General features: G+C 41.7%; 1 long non-coding RNA gene across 2 annotated transcripts in view; it reads left to right on the forward strand.

The window, feature by feature from the left end:
• Positions 1-17,020: 17,020 nt before the first annotated feature.
• The window catches only part of LOC107160633, a 1,842-nt gene continuing 1,452 nt past the window's right edge, over positions 17,021-17,410 (forward strand). Inside the window, exon 1 of one of the 2 annotated variants that reach the window (XR_007351484.1) lies at positions 17,021-17,410. This exon is cut by the window's right edge and continues 739 nt beyond it. This is a non-coding gene — a long non-coding RNA (uncharacterized LOC107160633). The other variant, XR_001505888.2, reaches the window with a different exon arrangement.

The raw sequence follows: 17,410 nt of genomic DNA on the forward strand, positions 1-17,410 counted from the left end.
AAGGGGAAAATCTCCAACAACCTTGGGGAGAAATAAACAGACCCTAGTACATTTATACAATAAGAAGCTACTAGGCAGTAAAAAGAATAAGAGTACTGATACAGGCTACGAGCCTAGATCTCAGAGCATTCTGCTGAAGCAAAGATGCATGCTTCCTGGTATCAAACACAGTGAGCTCTAGAACATGTAAACTTGAAGGGATATAAAATGCAGATCAGTGGTGTTTATGGGTAAGGCAGACAGCATGGAAGACACAGTTCCAGTCTACATCCAAGTCTTAAAGGATGAGAGAAAACGTCCTAGAAATATTTTTTATGCTTTTGTTTGCATGAATCTTCATACTTTGTGCTGAAAACGGATGAATTTTATTAGATGTACATTGTACCTCAATAAAGCTGGCTTTTAAAAATAATACTGGAATCACTATGAAAAGCCAATTACTTTCAGAAATTACTTTGACAACAACTCACTATCCTGAAAATTTTAAAAAAGAATCAAGCATCAGTCCTGTTTTTCCTATATGAACTATATTTTCAGGAGACTAAACAGTCAGAGAGAGAAACATTTTTAGAAGACATAGCTAATAGATGCAAACTCACCATTTTCAGCATCTAATGAGGTGACGGATCCAAGGGACAGTCCTGGTGTTGGAAGCTTAGGTGGAAGGTCCGGGGGAAGCTCCACAATGGAGGTATCAGCTAGCACCATTTGAACCCACCCATCAGTCACAGCATTGCTGATGGAAGGACTGAGGAAATACCCTTGCATAAAGTAGATCTACCCTGAGTCCAGTCCAATCTCGGATTCTGACTGCCACTTCATAGATTCATGAAAAAAAAAAAATCAGTCAACATGAGAAAGCCAGATCCAGAATGTAGATCATTTCTGGTGGTCAGCTTTTTCATGACTACGGCCAAAAGACCCAACAAGAACAATTTTAGAGGAGAAATGTTTATTTAGGACTCACAGTTTCACAGGTTTCAGTTCATAGACAGCTGACTCCATTACTCAGGGCCAGAGGGAAGGAAGAACATCATGGTGGATGGATGTGGAGGACGAAAGCAGCTCAGGACATTACACGTGGAAAGAGAGACAGCTCTCCTCACCACAACAAAATATATATCCCAAAGGCACATTCCCATTGACCCACCTCCTCCAGCCACACCCTACCTGCCTACAGGTACCACCCAGTTAATCCCCATCAGCAGAATTTTAATGCACTGATTAGGTTAAGGCTGTTATAATAGAGCATGGGGCCTGGGATTGGGTTGTCTTGTGAATTTGAAGAATGAAATCCATGGATACAAGGATGAGAGTAAAGTAACAGGATTTATTAGAGTAACAGAAAAAAAGAAAGCGAGAGCTCCCAAAGCAGGAGGAATATGGAAGAGTGGCTTGCATAAGGTTTACATGAGTCTACAGGAGTAAGGGAAGTAGCCCCACCCAATCCTGGGAAGATTCTCAACATCCACAAGATCTTCATGCACTGTTTGGTCCAAACAAGTTACTGTTCCCCACCATTTTTGATGGTGGTTTGGGTACAAGATAGAGGATGCCCCACTGGCAGTTTTTTTCTGCCCATATAGGAGTCACCTGACCTGGATGAAGCCTGGTTTGTGTCAGCAGTTTCTCAGCCCTGAATAGAAAACTGGCCTTAAGGGAGCCCAAGGCCCCTGCCTGTTTATTTTAATCCCTTTTCCTGCCTAAACAACCCAATATTTTTACCTCTAAACTTCTTTGCAATGTTTCACACATGAGCTTTTAGGGGACACCTTATATCTAAATCATAATAATTCAAAAGAATTATCTGATATTTCTGGCAAATCAGTAGCAAGAAATTAAAAAGTAAACAAAAGGGCTGGGATTGTGGCACAGTGGTAGAGCGCTTGCCTAGGACTTGCGAGGTCCTGGATTCAATCCTCAGCACCACATAAAAATAAATAAATAAAATAAAGACGTTGTGTTGGGGCTGGGGATGTGGCTCAAGTGGTAGTGCGCTCTCCTGGCATGTTCGCAGCGCAGCGCTGGGTTCGATCCTCAGCACCACATACAACTAAAGATGTTGTGTCTGCTGAAAACTAAAAAATAAATATTAAAAAATTCTCTCTCTCTCTGTCTTTAAAAAAAAAAGATATTGTGTCCAACTACAACTGAAAAATAAATATTTTTGTAAAAAGTAAACTTATAACAAAATAATATTGAGAGAAATAAGTACCAAAGTAACATGTAGCCTGTTTGGATCCTGATCCCCACAAAGCAATTGAAAGCATCTTTGGGTTGAGAGGGTTGAGAGGGAAGTTTGAGCAGAGGATGGATATTAAAAAATATTGAGTTGCCCTTGTCAACGGCATTGGGTGTGATAATGGAATCTGTTTCAGTCTGTCCTGGTTACTCTAAAACAAACCAAAAATGAAAATTCATAAACAACGGAAGTTTACTTTTTACTGCTCTGGAAACTGGGAGCACAAGGTGTGGGCTCCTAGATCAAGAAGACCACATGTTGTGCCTCACATTCTGGGTGGCACAGCAGCTCTGGGGTCTGTTTATCAGGGCACTTATCCTGTTCAAGAGGATGCCAACCTTTGACTGAGTCACAAGTCAAAGGCCCACCTCCTGAACCCACACACTGGTGATGAGGATTCAGCATGTAAATTTGGAAGGGACACATTCAAACCAGAGCATCATGTTCATGTTAATGAAGTGTTGTCAGCCCAACACACATACCAGGGGTCTACAGGTGAATAGGCATTATATGAATCTTGGTTTTGCTATAAAATACTACACAAAGAAATAAAATAATGAAATTAGAACACAAGGGTCTCCATGCATGGGTGACAGGAATACTGCAAATGCTAACTATAAAGTCAAGAGGTAGTTTGAAAGCATGTTCCGATTTGGAGCATATTTTAAATTCCCCATATAAGAATCTGAATAAATACATAAGCTAGCCAGAAGGATGGGAAAAGGAGAGACAGTTAGACTATTAACTGATAATTCAATAGCAATAATGTAAAATAGGAAACTGCATGTTTTCAAAACCAAATAAAAATAAAGCACCAGCCAAAAATTCTGCACAATAAAGGAGGGTAGACCAGTGAGAAGAAGGCAGAAAGTCTGACACCCTTCCCAGTAAAGTAGAGGAGTGCAGAACAGTGAGCAGAGGACAGGTAGTCTGAATTCCTAAACATGACATTGAAAATATGTCTCTGCAATTTTAAGAACAATATGGGGATATGAAAATAAGCACCAGATTTCTATATCTTGAATTACAACTTCAACATCTTACCTTATACAGTGACAGTATTCTTAAAGGCCCTATAACCCTGGAAATTCAATGTACCAAGCAGGGGGATTATGAACACCCCAAAGTCTAGGAGTCAACTACACATATTCTGTGAAAAGGAGGGTCACTGAAGAGGGAAACTGCTTTATTAGGAAGTGATGTGATCAGTAGAACACTGACCTCTCCTGGCTCTTGGCAAGTCTGGTAGAGGGGAAAAAAAAGACTGAAGAAGCCAAGTAGTTCCTCATGAACTCCCCAAGATTAACCCTTGAAGAGACTTGACTGACCTCCAACAATTTCGAAAAACAGCCCAATATAAGACTACCTGGTTAGTCTTAAACACCCCACAGGGAAGTATAATCTGAACAAGCATGAAAGGTGGGGACATGCTCAAAGAACATTTCAACTACCCACATAATTTATTTTATTAGATATCTTTTGACTTCAGATGCCTCTAGTTTTTATGCTTTTTGGATTGTAGGACAGATAGTATATGGCATGGTCTCCCAAAACTATTCTACAACTCCTTTCTTATAAGATACTATAAACTAAACCTGTTCCTTTTTAGGTCTTACAAGAGCAAATGCCATACACAAAGAAAAACAACATTTTTATTCAAGTGATCTACTATACTATCTACAAGTCTTGTTCAAAATCGAACAGGACTCAAATTACCCTTTATTTTCTCCCTCTCTCTCCCTTTAGGTCAGAAAAGAACCCACAAACATTGGTTTCATTTAAATTGATTTGGTTATATAAATATTGCAATGTAATGATAACTTTTAGGGGTAAGAGAACTGTGAAAACAGTGACAATGTATTGTGATTCTTGAATTTCTTTTTCTGCTATGTGGTCATCACATCCATTCCCTGTCATTCCAAGGGGTTTGGCTCCAGCTCTCATGCTTATCTCCACTCCATGTCATCTTGAAGCCAGGATTAGATAGGCAAATAGGCAAGAGTCAGATCCAGAGAATGGAGAGATTGAAATGGTATCCTTCAGAGCCCTTCCTCTACTCTTATCAAGAATGTGCCCTTGCTCCAAACTGCTAAGGTAATCTGTCCCAGGTCTACAGGGAGTTATAAAAGTTGTTAATTAATGTGTACTAAGCATCTCCTGGGCCTAGTCACATATGCAGGAAGGAGAGAGATAAGAGAAAGGTAGCAGGATGCACAAAAAGGCAAAAACACCTTCCCTTTATAGGACACCAGGATACCAGCTACACCCCCTTCTCCCTCCTGGAAGAAGTCTGTTACCCCTTTTTTAAAATAAACTCTGCTTTATATGCTTGCCGTGCCATGTTTCTCTAATGTTATACTCCAACATGTGAGGGAACAGAACTCGTCGCTGGTAATGGGAGATATCAATCTCACACGGGAAACTTTTTTACATGTAAGAATTTAACTATTTATAATGTTCAGAGGGAAGTTTCAAAACAAAATGTCTAAGAAAAAATATTAAAATCTTCCCTCTCCATGTGCTTCAGGAATTTTGTACATCTTTGATGGAACATCTAAAGAATGCTGACTTCTCTGTGGGTTTGGCTCACTGGCTTATTTATGAGAACTCAGTCATGCACTAGTCTCAAGGCTATCACCCCTCTCTTTAGGGATCAGTGCTGTGGGAAAGAAGTGTCCTTGGTGGGGATCACTATGTCATGCACATTGTTAGAACAGAGTTTGTGGGAAGCCATTCTCACGCGTGACTGGGTGACTCCCGGTTTGGGTCTGAGGCTTCTGGCTGTGTCGGAATTTTCCCGGCCCTTTCCTGATGAAAGAACCCGTCCGTGTGGGGGTGTGACTGACCACTGACCCCGGGGGCCCAATCACTGACCCTGACCTTGGAGTGCAGTCCCCCCTCAACCTTCATTGGATGGAATTATCCCCTGAATTTCTTGTTCCCCAATAAAAGGCTACTCCCAGGCATGTTCACTCTCTCTCTCTCCTGCTAGCCCTGAGTAATCCTTGCTGCCCTGCTGGACGGTTAGAGGTCGGAGACAGAGAGTGGAGCCGTCTCGGACCTGGCAATAGAAATAAGGTAACTGAGTCTGTGTGTTTTATTTCGATCTCTTCTAGCTAACTTTATGCCAAGAACCTCATTAATGAAACCATTGCGCAGGCCGCATGGTGGAAGAGTTTTCTTTGTTCTAACTTCTATTTAAAGAGCCCCACTGTGAACAAGACTTTGGAGTCTCACCTGTAAAGACAATGCTTTGCTGGGGATTTCCCAGCCAGGATACTGAAAAGCTGTCTCTGGACTCCCCAGCTACATGGCTTCAGGTGTTGGTGTTCCCCTGATATGATGATGTATTTTCTTCTCTATCTCTCTTGCCTATCACTTTTGCTTTTGCTCTTGCTTCCATATTATTAATAAAAGAAATATAATCTCATGTAAAGAGTGTCTTTATTGTCTATTGGATCTGACCTGCCAAATTCAGCAGCTACACACATGTGAAATGCTTTAATGTAATAAATATATGTATGTAGTATACAATCTAATCAGTAATCATCATCATTCACCTTAATGTTTTTCATTACTATGGAGAAAATATTGAGAAGACTTTTGTCTTTGAATACATAGTGCATTTGGTCACCCTGCTATATAATTTCCCCTCTGCTTTCTGGCTTTATGTCTGGCCATATAATTTTTCCTCTTACCCATGCTCCCAACATGACGTCAGACATCATGTTGTCACATAGCAAAGTGTGTACTCACCAGAGTCCAAACTGATGGAACCTCTTGATCCTCGATTTTCAGCCTCTTAAAATTCTGAGGAAATGACTTTTATTATAAAGTAACCAGCATGGATATTTTCTGATAGCAACAGAAAATGGATTTTTAGAATGTTATTCAACTTAAATTTGTAAACATTTTTGTACTACTTAAATTTTTAAAACAAATAGAAATGAGAACTATAAATAGAAAACTAGAATCTCAGTGGCAATAAATTGTGTATTTACTTGCATAGCTGTAGTTACTATTGTTTCTTATTATTTCTTATGCACTCATGGTATTGTCTTCTCATTTTATTTCAGTTTAATGGCTCTGGTAACAGTTTTTGAGGAGTTGTTGACTTACAACAAACTTCTCAGTATATAAATCTTTTTTTGCTTATCTTCTGAAGCACAGTTTTTCCAGGAATAAAATTATCAGTTGATGATGAACCCAGTCTAATTCAATCTTTTTTTTTAATATTTTATTTTTTAGTTGTAGTTGAACACAATACCTTTATTTTATTTATTTTTATATGGTGCAGAGGATCGGACCCAGGGTCTCGCACGTGCTAGGTGAGTACTCTACCCCTGAGCTACAACCCCAGCCCCCTAATGCAATCTTACGATTGGGAGCCATCTTGTCACAAAGTTATGAAAAGCACATTTCTGTTTTACTGTAAAATACTAAGATTTCTATTTGGCTTGACCATACTTTGAGACTGTCCCCTGATGTTTTAAAAACTTGTTTGGAATTCCTGCCCATGCTCTGAATTTACCCATGCCTGACTCTCCTTGACAAGGTGGCACCTCAGTAGCACCTCACAAATCCAGGCTTTCCCTGACCAGATAACAACCCTCTCTGAAACCTCAGTAGTGCCTCGTAAACTCTGATGTTGGGATCTGAATTTACTCCCTAACTTGAAATATCAAGCCATGTAGATCATTAATCTGCTATCTGCCGTTGTATTACATTTGCTAGAACCCTGTTAGCTGTAAGTTTCCGAAGATACTCACTTTTATAAATTTTTGTTATAAAAAGGTCTCTGCCCTTTGATCAGGGCTGTTCTCTAGCCCCACTTTGGGTGAGACAGCCACTGGCCAGCTCTCTTATGTACACAATATAAGTTTGCTTTAATTTGATTTAAAATTGGAGTCAGTGATCTTTTCTTTGTGTTGTGGTTTAACAGTTGATAAAAAAAAAATTTTAAGAAATTTAGTCAAGTTGTGCAACTTCCTTCCAATCTCCATGGATTCTGAAGACCTATCAGATAATTTTAGATGCAGTCTTATATATAATAGTTTCTCTCTTACCACTCTCAATATTACCTATTTGTCCTTCAACAATTTCACTACAATAGTTCCCAATCTCAGACGTCTGTTAGCTATAGAAAGTTCCAGAAACAGCAATATATTAGTTTTAAATTGCACAATGTTCTGAGTAGCATGATGAAATCTTACCCATCCCACCCCATCCTACCCGGGGTATGAGTCAGTGCTTTCTCCAGCATTCCCACAGTTTATATACTGTTTATACAATACCTTCCTGTTTGTTTCTATTCATCATCCTTGTTATGAGATTGACTGTCATGGTATTTCTGTGCTTGTGTTGAAGTAAACCTTTCTTGACTTACACATGCCTCAAAAGTCATTTGATTTTAATTCTTATTGCATTATTAGCAGCTTGAGCCTGAGAAAAGACAGACCCTTTACTAACAGAAAAGATATTTCTACTTAGAACATTATCCAGGAAATTGAGATGTGTTATTAGAGATCATAGGTTGTGACTAACCTACGGTCACAAATAACCTCAAGAGAATGGCCAATGACCAGGAAATGACCTCTACTGCATTGTAATGCTAAATATCTAACCATAAAGAAAATAGAGCCTAATTTCCAAAACATGGTATATTCCAAAGCATTATTTTTAAATCACTCATGTAACCAAGACTTTCAGGTAGATTCCTGACTCCTGAATTGAACTTGATTCATATGACAACACAAGGTAACCCCCAAGACCATCATGATCTGAGGGGCTAGATCTCAGTCCCTGTGCACAAAGAGTGGAGCCCTCATTCTCAACAAGGGCAATGCTATAATCTGCACCCATGGAGGAAAATAAGCCTCATTTTCACACCATATAATATATGCCGGAACATTTTTTTTTTTTTTTTTTTTTTAGTTGTAGATGGACACAAAACCCTTATTATTTTTTTTTAACGTGGTCCCATAGATTGAACCCAGTGCCTCATGCATGCTAGGCAAGCGCTCTACTACTGAGCCACAACCCGGCCACGGAACATTTATTTTTACTGATCTTGGACTAACTAGTTCCAACTTCTACAAACAATAAAATTTGCCTTCTGAAAATTCATATCTCACCATAATAATTGACATGTCCTCCCCCAATTAGAGAGTCACTTCTTTGGAAGAGATTTTCAAATATATATTTGCTATAAACTTTGCTTTATGTGAAAAATTATATATATATATATATATATATATATATATATATATATATATATATATATATAAATATATATACATACACATCTGTACTGAACATGACCAAGGCTATTTGATCCTTCTGTGTATCAAATAACCAGTGCTCTCTCAGTGCTGAAGGTTGACCAGGGCCGCCTGAATCCTTCCACTTGTCAGATGAGCATCACTTACCATTGCTGAAATTGGAGCAGGGCCCTTTGCTCCTTCCACCTATCAGATGACCGGGCTCTCTGTATGCTGAACATGGACCTGGGCTCTTTTTATACTTCCCTATGTCATACATTTTCTCTATGCTGACCAAGTGTCGTGTTAGTCTTTCCACATGTCACATGACCAAAGCTCTCTGTGGCCAGATGGATACCAGGGCTTTTGGAATACTTGCATGTGTCACATGATCAGTATTCTTCTGTACTGAACATGAACCAGGGCTCTTTGAATATTTCCATGTATCAGGATGACCAGCTTTCTCTTTTTGTTGAAACTGAAATAGGGCTCTTTGCTATCTCTCCCTGTCAGATGACCAGCACTCTGTGTGCTGAACATGTACCAGAGCTGCTTAGATATTCATGTCACAGGTCCAGGACTCTCTCTGTGCTGAACTTGAACAAGGCTTATGAATCCTTCCATGTGTCACATGACTAGGGCTTGCTCTCAGTAGAACATAGACAAGGGAAGTTTGAATCTTTCATGTGTCAGATGACCAAAGCTCTCTTTGGGCAGAATGTGGACCAGGGCTGCTTGGATACTTCCATGTGTCACATGTCCAGTGCTCTCTGTTGTGAATATGAACCAGGGCTGTTGGTATAATTCCATGTGTCACATGACCAGCACTCTCTGTGCTGAAAGCGAACCAGGAGTGCTTGAATGCTTTTGTGTGCCATACGACTAGTGATCATTCTGGGCTGAACTTGGACCATGCTGATGAATCCTTTCATGTGTCACATAACTAGGACTCTCTCTGGGTGGAACGTGGACCACAGAAGTTTGGATCCTTTCATGTATCAGATGACCAAGACTTTCTCTCTGCTGAACATGGAACAGGGTTGTGTGGATCCTTCCATGTGACAGATGACCAGCATCTCTCTGTGTTGAATGTGGATAAGGAGTATGTGAATCCTTCCCCATGTGGCAGGAGACCAACGTCTGTTGGTGCTGACAGTCAATCTTGACTGCTTGAATCCTTCCATGTTTCACATGTCCAACACTCTCTGTGTGCTTAATGTGGATGAGGGCTGCTGACATCCTTCCATGTGTCATACACCCAGCGCTATTTGCACTGAACATGGGCCAGGCCTATTTGAATCCTTCCATGTGTCAGATGATGAGCACTCTGTTTGCTCAAAGTGGCTCTTTGGTCCTGCTGCCAGTCTGATGACTAGGGTTCTCTGTGTGCTATACATAGACTAGGGCCTTTTGGACCCTTCCACTTGTCACATTACCAGTGCTATCTCTGTGTGGAATGTGGACTAGGGCTGTTTGAATATTTCCATGTGTCAGATAACCAGCTCTCTCTTTCTGAAAGTGGTTCAGAGCTCTTTGGTACTTTTGCCTATCAGATGGCCATCAGTCTCTGTGTGCTGAACATGGATAAGTGCTGCTGGTATCCTTTCAGGTGTCACATGACCAGCACTATCTCTGTGCTGAGCATGGGCCAGGGTTGCTTGAATCTTTCCATGTGTCACATGACCAGGGCTCTGTGTGAAACTTTGATAATAAATGTTTGAATCCTTCCATGTGTGAGATGACCAGGACTTGCTTTCTGAGGAACATGTACCAGGGCTGCGTGAATCATTCCATGTGTCAGGTGACCAACCCTCTCTCTGTTCTGAACATGGACTGAGGCTGCTTGGATCCTTCCTCATGTCACATGTCTAGTGAATTCTCCATGATGAACATGGACCAGAGTTGTTGGCATCCTTCCTCATGTCACATGTCTAATGAATTCTCCATGATGAACATGGACCAGGGTTGTTGGCATCCTTCCATGTGACATATGAGCAGGACTCTATCTGTGCAGAACATGTATCAGGAGTGTTTGAATCCTTCCACATATCACATGAACTGCGCTCTCTCAATGCTAAATATAGACTATGGCCTCTTAAATCCTTCCATGGGTCACATAAACAGTGCTCTCCATTCTGAATGTAGACCAGGAATGTTTGTATTCTTTAACATGTCAGATGACTGGTATTCTCTCTACTGAACATGGACAATTCTTCCACATGTCAGCTGACCAGCGTTCTCTGTGCTGAATGTGGACCCGGGCTGCTTGGATCCTTTTACATGTCACATGACCAGCTCTCCCTCTCCGTGCTGAACGTGGACCAGGACTGTTTGAATCCTTCTGCATGTCACACGACCAGCCCTTCTCTGCTGAACACAGACCAGGCTGTGTGAACCCTTCCACATTTTAGATGAACAGCCCTCTCTCTGTGCTGAAAGTGGACCAGGGCTGTTTGAATCCTTCCACCTGACACTGAACAGCACTCTCTATGTACTGAACAGGGATATCCTTCCACATGAAATCTACTAGTGTTGTCTGCAAAATTTTCAGACCCAGTGCAAAAAGAAAATCTGAGCCCTAGCCAGAAGCGGGGAAGTCAACCCCTCTTTCCCATGGCCTGCTGCCCCACACTGGTGAACAGGCAGATACCAAGGGATCCTGACCTCCTTGCAGGGTGCTGCTCAAAGCTCTATTCTCTGGCCTTCTCAATCATCTTGGCCATCTTGTGCTGCTAGCCTTGGTGTGGATGGATGGCCTTTGCCTTGGCCCAGATACATGATGTTTGGCTCTCTTCTTGCCATGTCAGGATCCCTTTGGGCACGAAGAGAATAAATGAACCCTTTTGGCAAGAAGAGACTAAGTGACACCCGCCCTTACTCCCAAATATTCTAAGCAGAGAACAGCCATGGTCATGGGACAGGGGTGAGGAGAGGAAGACCAAGAATATGTCTTGGGAAGTGGGGAGGGAATGGAAGGGCAGCCCCGCTGTGAGACAAGAATTCAAGTACCAACTGTCTTGTTAAACTTCACTTAGGAAATACAAATTCCAAGATAAAATTATTAAGAATTCTGTGGCCTTCCAGAGACCCCTAGGGTTACATAAGCATTTTTTATCCCTGCTTGTACTGCGAAAGTAGCTAGGAATGATCTTGTTATAAATACCACTAAGCACAGAGATAGGGACTTGGGACCATGGTGTGGAGAGAAGGCTGTGCTCCACTCTGAATTACTCTTTGATGTATAGAACAGCAGTTTTCAGGCTGAAGACTGAGTTACTCCATTTTGAGTATATGTGTCAAGTTAGGATGACTCCACACCTTGTTATATAAACAACAAGGTGGTTGAGTCAACAACCACCATCTGCCCAGCACCACCATAAGGCACAAATTGATAAATAACTTATATGTGCCAACTTGTCAAACTAAATCAGGAGCACCTGGACATGACAAATCGTATCAGAAATAGCAAATATAGGGTTTATCAACCCTACCAGATGAGAACCCTTCTCTCACTAGAGAACCAAAAATAAAGGAGGATCCCTGGCCCCAGAATGAACACAACAGCACCTTGACCCCATCACCTGGTCGGTCATTCCAGGAAAATCACAATTGCAATTAACTGCCAATTTCCTGTCTCTTTTGGACTTCAGAAAAGCAGTTTCTCCTGCCTGTGATGACCACGCATGACACCTGGAGCACTGTGAAACTGACACTGCTGCCAGTCTGTCTGCACCCTCTGCTTTGATAACTCTGAGGAACTGGTTCTATAAAATCCTTATCCAACCACCTACAGTGATTCTTGGACTCTGCATTTCTGTCTGTGCCCTTGGCTCAGCATCCTGTAACCCTACAGCCCCTTTCCCTTTCTCAGTCTTTCTGTGACCTAGTTATGTATCACCATGTGAAGTATGTGTGACTGGAGTATTACCAGTATTAGAATTTAAGTTTGTAATGGAATGAAAGAATTTGTGCTTGCCTGGCTTATGTCTCTCAGGTGACCCACAAGTATTCAGAGAACTGCCACTGCTGAAAGTGGTACAGCCCATGAATTTACTATCATTCAGCAAATTCTGACATTGTGGAAAGGCATGTTTGGTCCAGGTTAATGACAGCTCACTAGCAACAGAAGTGTAGTAAAAATGGGGAGAGAGATGCCTGAGGTTGATCATTCTAATAAAAAAAGAATGTGTATCAAGGTGCAAACACCCATCCAGCTGATGCATAACAAATAGGTAGAGGTATCAAAAGAAGACAAGGTGGGACTTTCCAGTGGGAGGCATGCAAAGACAGCCATGACCCCCAGGAAGATACAGGATGGGGTCAATTTCAGGAGGGGATGATGTAGGCTGAGTGGGCGGGAGAGACTGAGATGTGTTTTGAGCCCAACTGAGTTGGTGACCAGAATTTCACCCTACCCCCACCACAGGAAAGATTATTTGCAATTTTCTACTTTTTTAATTTTAAAGTTGGGCCCAGAAACTGTGATTTTTTTTGGTGAACAGGCAAGATTGTAGTGCTTATGTAGGACAACTCTGTACCTTACAATGTGAGATTCGGGAGTTCTACCATTCAACCCCAGGATAATCTTCCAGAACCACAGCCTAACTCTGTGGTGAATCAAGAGTTAGGGTTGGTTTCACCAATAAGTGCTGATGGAGCCCCTTGACTGTCCCTGTGGCTGAGACCTGAGGCAGAAGGGAAGCAGTACACTGAGTTGCACCTGAGAAAAGGCTGTTCCCCAGACATATTCATGGGTGGTTGAACATTTGTCAGAAGTTCCATATTTATACCATTTTGAGACCTAGGTGGGTTCTAGCCATCTGTATATATAATTTTATATGCCATACAAGTGAGAAGCATCCCCCAGAATACAGGAGAGGCTGGGAAATCAATGGGCCCATATCCTACAAGCACAAAAGACTATAAAGGAATAAAGTTTACTTAAGAGTTTTAAGCTCTCCTCCACAGTTGGCAGGTAGGGTGGGTAGGTATCCCTGCTTGAAAAGTTACCTGCATAGAGAAAAAACCGATCTATAAAGGAACATTTTAGGTTTGGGGATGATAGATAAGATGTAAAGCCATAATTGTTAAAAAAAAAAAAAAAGTCTAAGTAGGATTCTTGAATGGGGGGGCCACTGGTATTATGGTAAAATTCTGTACTGGTGTCCACACATTACTCATCTGAGAAAAATCAAGATTAATAGGTCATCAAGAGAGGAGATAACTAGCTTGGGAGCTGCTCATCCATGGGCCTCCTCTTGAAGATGTATTTTAGGTCCCCTATTTGTTCACAACTCCCCTTTTGTGGATCCACACCTCCTCTGGGTAAGCTGTCCTCAGTGTGGACTTGACTCAAGAGTAATGAATCTAGCTAGCAACACCAGGCACCTTTATTGCTGCAGGGGTAGAAAGAACAATCAAAGGGCCCTTGCAAGGAATTAACTGACATCCTGGAGATCTAGAACTCGATTCCCAAGTGTGCATAAGGCAGGGGCACATGACTATTCCCTTCCATCTTCCTGGTGTCCACAGTCCTGGATGATCTATTAGAATTGATTTAGGGAAGTTGTATATTGTGTTATATTGATGGTTTCAAGTTTAATAGGTCAGAGAATAGGAAAGTTCTGCCACATGGCATTTCAAAGGGACAGAGTTAAAGATAGGCCTTGGGAACATGGAAGAGCCACAGGGAGGATTTCCGCCCAAGACATGAAAGTTTCCTGACAATTACCCAGGAAGAATGAAGATAGTTATTTAATGCCCAGGACTCCGGTCATTTGTTGAGTGATCTGAGATATGAAAGAGGGTCCATTATCACTTTGGAAGACTTGATCTTCAGGACATGCTCCATTTGAGTTGAAGAGTTCCCATCCATTTTGTGAAGGGATCCTCAAACCAGTAGGAATTAATGTCCTTTGCAAGAGGGTAAATAGGTAGTGTCTACTTGCCAGCCCACCCCTGGGTAAGTTCCTCAGCACTGTACAGTGGAATAAGGGAAAGAAGTCTGATATTTAATGGATAATTTGAGCCCAAAGGTGATATGATTGACAAACTTCCTTTATAGTCCTGGAAAGTCCCTTGTCCATGAATTACCTTTTGCAAATTAAGTAACAGCTATCCCATCAAAGTGGCAAGTTTCATGGAACCTTTTATAAGTATCATTGTAGAGACTGAGGGATTTATTAGATAAGGTGGTCCGGTTTGAAAAATCCATTAGGGTCAAGGTTATAACCCTGCACAATCATCCATTCCCTCTACTTTGAAAGGAAGGTACGAGTTCCAACAGAGCAGGATGAGGGCCTCAAAGATGAGCTCTTCCCCTTGCCCAGCAGCCATGTATACCTTTCAATCTGTCTTCTTACCTTTCAGACCCTCCTGCTAATGTCCTTCTGCCTAATCTAACACCCTTATCCAATTTGTTCTACTGTTAATATCTTATAATAGTACACCATACCTGTCAAAACTATGAAATCAACATTGGCACACTACTTTTAAGTAAATTCCACACTTTATTCAGATTTCACTAGTTTATCATTAACATCATTTCTGTTTGAGGATTTCAGCCAAGATACTACATTTAGTTGCTAGATATCACTCCCTTTGGTGTGACAACATCCTACTTTTTTGAAAGGGGAGGTACTAGGGATTCAACTCAGGGGCACTTGATCACTGAGCCACATCCCCAGTCCTATATTGTATTTTATTTACAGACAGGGTCTCACCGAGTTGCTTAGCACCTTGCCATTGCTGAGGCTGGCTCTGAACTCACGATCCTCCTGCCTCAGCCTCTGGAGCCACTAGGATTGCAGGTGTGCACCACCATGCCCAGCACCTTCCTATTTTTCTTGTCTTTTTTTGTGTTGAATGATGATTAGATAACTTATAAAATGTCCATCAATAATCCTGATTTCTTCTCACAGTTTAGGCTAGGGTATGAACTTTGAGGAAGAATAAAAAAGAGAAAGGTGAAGTGTTCTCACATCACATCAGAGGACACACCATCACCACAACTTACCACTGATGTCAGCACTGATCGCCAAGTGGTATGTGTCATTTTCCTCCACTGTAATGTCATGCTTCCTTCCTTTTTTCTCATTATACCCTTTGAGATTTACAAAGCACAGACCACACTCAAGGTGGTGTTACAGGGAAGGGGGATTAAATTCCACCTTCTAGGTAAAAATGATTTATTTTTCAAGATGAAAAGTAATTTTTTTTAAAATTTCATATATATATATGCTAAGCACCACAACAAGTTCATGGTAAACATACAAGAAAATGCAAGTGCTACCATATACCAAAAAAGTAAAAAATAAATTCATGTGGAATAGTGAATATTTTCAAAGAAAAGCAATCTTTGGGCAAAGCACTAAAAGTAGAACAGAATCTGGACAGATGAGAATAGACAGAAAGGCACAGAAGATGGAGAAATTAGCATATTCAAAATATGGGGGTAGAAAAGGGCAGATTTTTTAAAGTTCAATTTCAGACAAAACATAAGCTTTAGTCCAAAGTCTGGACATGTGCCATACATGCACATATATGGACACCTGACCCAAGGGAAACATTCACTTAAAATCTTCAGTTAAGAACTTTATGGTTTATCACAAATGTATAATGTTATGGCTAATCAGGCTCTCCAAAACCCCCGTTTTGAAATCCTAACCTCCTACTACCTCTGAATATGACTGTGTTTAAAGACAAGGTCCTAAAGAGGTAATTAAGGGTCGATGACACCATTAGTGTGGGCCCTCATCAAATATGACCAGTGTTTTTTAAGAAAAGTTGACTCAAGCAGAGAGACACAAAAAGAAAACCATCTGAAGACAGGGGGAGAAGACTACATCTATGTGCCAGGGACAGAGGCCTCAGGAGAAACATGGAAACCTGGTCTTGGGCTCCCAGCATCCTCCTAAGTTTTGGTCCTTTAAACCCCCATTCTGTGGTACTTTATTAGGAAAACCCTAGCAAACTAATGTGAATTGTTATTTGGAATCTAAATAAGACGAAATCTAGCAAAACTTGCAAAGTGCGGCATTCATTTCGATGCAGTATTTAAGCCTTGTTATTGAAGAGTTCTTTCAGCTCATTAGCAAGATGAGGTGAGTGAAGATGAAGTCAGAGAAAGTAAGGGTGAAATGCAGTGAACCTTATAGGCAGTGCATTCAAGGTAAAATTTAGCTAAATTTGTCTATTCTGACCCTTACCTTAAAAGCAGTTTTGGCTGACTGAATTCTTTCCCCACATGGTAAGGCAGGGACCGCATGGAAGTTTCTGCAGATCGCTAGGGCACTCTCCTAGTTATTGAACCCTTTTCCCTACCAGCAAGTGCTGCAATGTGCTGCCTCAAATGATCCTCTTTTGTGCTGTCAGAGAAAAATAAGATGGAAAATAGTACAATTCCGGTAAGCTCACATCCAGTACAACAGTGGTCCCAGGCTGATGACCCTTTCTCTGCCCCCCACCTATGCTGAGATCCCCAACCTTCTCAGAGCAAAGGGCACAGGGGGCGGCTTCCTGCCTGCGCTGCCAACCTGGGGGTGGTGTCACACAAGGGACAGACAGCAGACGGATGGACTCTGGGCACTTCATACCTCTTTCTCCTTCTGACAGGTGAGAACAAGAATTTAAGGGAATAAATCTACAAAATGGGCCCGCTGTGCTTCTTTTCCAAGAAGCAGGTGACCTGCAGCCCCGTGTGCCTACTGGACAGGCTGCGTCACATTCCTCGGGAAACGTCCAATTGCCCTGAAGTGGGAGACTTCACAGGCCACACCCCCAAGCTCAGAGGGAGTAAGGACAACTCTAGCCAAAACCCGGCCAGCGCCGTCCGCTCAGAGCCGGCAGCAGGGCCAGGGTGCCCAGGGTGCCCAGGGTGCCCGGGCGGCCAGGACCGAGCGCGGCCTGC

Source organism: Marmota marmota, unplaced genomic scaffold, assembly GCF_001458135.2.
Source record: "Marmota marmota marmota unplaced genomic scaffold, marMar, whole genome shotgun sequence".
NCBI lineage: Eukaryota > Metazoa > Chordata > Mammalia > Rodentia > Sciuridae > Marmota > Marmota marmota.